General features: G+C 45.0%; 1 long non-coding RNA gene across 1 annotated transcript; it reads left to right on the forward strand.

Annotated features, from left to right (window-relative positions):
• The first annotated feature begins 2,021 nt into the window (after positions 1-2,021).
• LOC123091910 (uncharacterized) lies at positions 2,022-2,479 on the forward strand. Its single transcript, XR_006443780.1, has 2 exons — positions 2,022-2,112; positions 2,290-2,479. It is a non-coding gene; the product is annotated as an uncharacterized lncRNA (long non-coding RNA).
• The last annotated feature ends 1,627 nt before the right edge of the window (positions 2,480-4,106 follow it).

Genomic DNA, 4,106 nt, shown 5'->3' on the forward strand with positions numbered 1-4,106 from the left:
GTGTGAGTAGGACTCCTCTATGGCGCGCCCAAGAGAGGGTCGGCCCTCCCCCTCCTCTACTCCTTTATATACGGGGAAGGGGGCACCCCATAGACACACAGGTTGATCATTGATCTTTAGCCGTGTGCGGTGCCCCCCTCCACCATAATCCATCTCGGTCATATCGTAGCGGTGCTTAGGCGAAGCCCTGCGTCGGTAGCTTCATCAACATCGTCATCACGCTGTCGTGCTGACGGAACTCTTCCTCAAAGCTCTACTGGATCGTGAGTTCATGGGATGTCACCGAGCTGAACGTGTGCAGATCGCGGAGGTGTTGTACGTTCAGTAGTTGGATCGGTCGATCATGTAGACGTACGACTACATCAACCGCGTTGTCATAACGCTTCCGCTTACAGTCTCCGAGGGTAGATGGACGACACTCTCCCCTCTCGTTTCTATGCATCACCATGATCTTGCGTGTGCGTAGGAAATTTTTGAAATTACTACGTTCCCCAATACTGGGCTGAGCACAACCCACCAGGGCGCACCAAGGGGTCTGGCATGTCCTGGTGTCTTGTGCTCACCAGGTGGCCCCCCTCCGGTAGTTATTTGCTCCAGTATTTTTTATATATTCCAAAATAATTTTCCATACATTTTCAGCTCATTTGGAGATGTGCAGATTAGGTAACTCTGGCGTAGCTTTTTCAGGTCCAGAATTCTAGCTGCCGGCATTCTCCCTCTTTGTGTGAACCTTGCATATTATGAGAGAAAAGGCATTAGAATTACTCCATAAAGCATTATTATACATAATAACATTATAAATAACAGTAGGAAATCATGATGCAAGATGGACGTATCAATGACATGATGTAGACAAGATCTATTCATGTAGGAATATACCCCATCTTTTTATCCTTAATAGCAACGATACATGTGTGCCTCTCTACCCCTTTTGTCACTGGGTGAGGACACCACAAGATCAAACCCATTACAAAGCACCTCTTCCCACTACAAGAAAAATCAATCTAGTTTTCATAACTAAACCAAAGGTTCGGAGAGAAATACGAGGCTATAACAATTCACCCCGGGCATAAAAACCGAAGACCGAAAACCGAACCTGAAAAGACCGAGACCGAACCCGAAAACACCGAACTAAAAAAGGCCGAATAAGAAACGGTCAGCACAAACTAAAGACCGAATTTGTTATGGTCTGTTCGGTCCTGCTGTCTCAGAGACCGAATAGCCCATAAAGATCGGACTAGTAAAAGCCCATACACAAGGGTTTACCAAAGGCCCATCCGGCCAGCCCAAGTCATCACACGATCTCACCCTTGGCTGTCCTCACGATTAACAGGACAGCAATCTCCCGTTCCCCATTCTCTCCCACGACAAACCCTAGCCGCCGGCTGCCGCTGTGGCCCGATGCCACTCTCCCCGTGAGACCGTGATGACGGCCGCACCAAGGTGCCGCGCGCCCTGATCGATGAATCCCGATGCCATGAGCCGCCCTCAGGACCGGTGATGACCACGACCAGCATCCAAGCCGTCAACCGCCGTGCCCCGTGCATCGCGCTATGCGTCGCTCCATTGCCTGTGACGCGGCCATCCATCCCCGACCACCATCTAAGCTGGAGTTCTTCACCATCTTGTCCTCTTCCATGATGGTCGCCGGCTGGCCGCCTACTGTCCTTTTCAGTGCTCCACCTCACATCTAAAGGTGAGCAAGCTACCTCATCTCTCTATGTGCATCAGACTCATTTGTGATGTCCATGTTCTGTACTGTCCAGATTTTGTTCAGATGTTCATGTTCTTGGTGTACAAATTTTGTGATGGTTATGTTCTATGATGTCCAGATTTTGTGATATCCATGTTCTGTGATGTCCAGATTTTGTGTTGCCCATAGGTAAAACTCAGCAAGAAGGCATGCTCCTCCGTCTTAGGATTTCATCATTCCACAAAGCCACGTCCGCGTCATTGCATAGCGGAGGTCTGAGATTCTTATGCCCTTGATTGCTGAGATGTGGCCGGCGATTGATGGCTGGGCAGTTGTAGTCATTGGCAGTGAGGAGCATCGGTAATGGCTGGCTGCTGCTGCCCTCGACACTGATGTTCAGGTGGATATGCAAGTATAATGTACGCACATGATCAATCTATGTCCATATCATCAACATTATAAGCATTAGTGGACCGTATACGCATTTGCATGATTGAGCCATCTCAGCTAAGCAATGAAGCAAAAGTTCAGGTGCTCATTGCTAAGCCGCATGCAGACTTGAGTATGAAAAGCAACTGATCATCAACTACCTGCAGAATGTACTGCACCCGCGAGGAATATACTGGCCGTCTCAATGTTTGGTAGCAGTCCAGGGCGGCTGTTGTTTCAGTTGGTAGTAGGGGTGCTGTCAGCAGTATATATAGTGCTGATTTTCTATTTTAAGATCTTCATGTGAATCTTGTTGCTGGTGAAGTGGTGATTATATATACTTCTGATTTTCTTTTTTAAGATTTTCATGTGTTGTACTGTTTTCCATGCAGATTGCATACAAGTGTTACTTGTTTGAATTTTTCTTATTTACACATGCGCCTCTATACAAACATTTGTTGTCTCTGTACACACACACCTTTGTACACACATGACACATGTACCTCTGTACTCTATGTAGTTTGCATACGACTATTACTGGAAGTAATATAAATGTGAGTTATAGCAATTAATTTGGTCTATTTGGTCGGGACCGAAGACCGAATAGTAAATACCGAAGACCGAATAGTGAAAAACCGAAAAGACCGAAATTATTTTGGTCATCAATTATGGAAGACCGAATTTTTTAAAGACCGGAAAGACCGGACCGAACAAACCGAAAAGACCAAACGCCCAGGCTTAATAACAATCATGCATATAAGAGATCAAAGAAAACTCAAATAAAATTCATAGATAGATCTGATCATAAACTCGCACATCATCGGATCCCAACAAACACACCACAAAAAGTCATTACATCAAATAGATCACCAAGAACATCGAGGAGAACATTGTATTGAGAATCAAAAAGAGAGAAGAAGCCATCTAGCTATTGCCTACGGACCCGTAGGTCTATGGTGAACTACTCACGCATCATCGAAGCAGCACCAATTAGGATGATGAACCCCTCCGTGATCGTGTTCCCCTCCGGCAGAGTACCGGGATAGGGATCTAGATTGGATCTCATGGTTCTGGTACTTGCGGCGGCTAGAATTGTGTTTCGATCGCTCCCCTAAGGTTTCTGGAATATCTGAGTATTTATAGAGCTGAGAGGCAGTGGAGGAGACCTCCATGGGCCGCACCACCCATCAGGGTGCGCCGGGGGCCTCTAGCGCTCCCAGGTGGATGGTGGGCCCCATGGGACTTCCCTCATGCACTTCCTTGGCTCCCAAGTTGTCTTCTGGTCCAAAAAACCTCCAAAACGTTTCGTGGCATTTGGACTCCGTTTGATATGGATATTCTGCGAAGTAAAAAAACAAGCAAAAAATAGCAACTGGCACTGGGCACTATGTCAATAGGTTAGTCCAAAAAATGATATAAAGTTGCTATAAAATGAATGTAAAACACCCAGAATGATAATATAACAGCATGGAACAATAAAAAATTATAGATACGTTGGATATGTATCAGCATCCCCAAGCTTAATTCCTGCTCGTCCTCGAGTAGGTAAATGATAAAACAGAATTTTTGATGTGGAATGCTGCCTAACATGTTCATCACATATTCTTTTCTTTTGTAGCATGGACATTTGGATTTTTAGATGATTCAAAGCAATAGTCTACATTTGACATGAAGACTTAAATACTCAAGCATATCAATAAGCAACCATGTCTTTCAAAATATCAACACTAAAGAAATTTATCCCTAGCCCATCATGCTCAGTCATTGACCCATTCACAAAATGTACTCGAATATTAGCTACATCCAATGCACAAGTATGATCATAGTGCTCCCTAGTTGGTGCTTTATCAGAGAAGATGGAGACTCAAATAAAAATAAAAATTCCATAAAAGTAAATAGATAGGCCCTTCACAGAGGGAAGCAGAGATTTGTAGAGGTGCCGGAGCTCAAAGCTTAAATCGAGAGATAAAAATATTTTGAGAGG

The sequence above is a fragment of the Triticum aestivum genome, chromosome 1B (assembly GCF_018294505.1).
Source record: "Triticum aestivum cultivar Chinese Spring chromosome 1B, IWGSC CS RefSeq v2.1, whole genome shotgun sequence".
NCBI lineage: Eukaryota > Viridiplantae > Streptophyta > Magnoliopsida > Poales > Poaceae > Triticum > Triticum aestivum.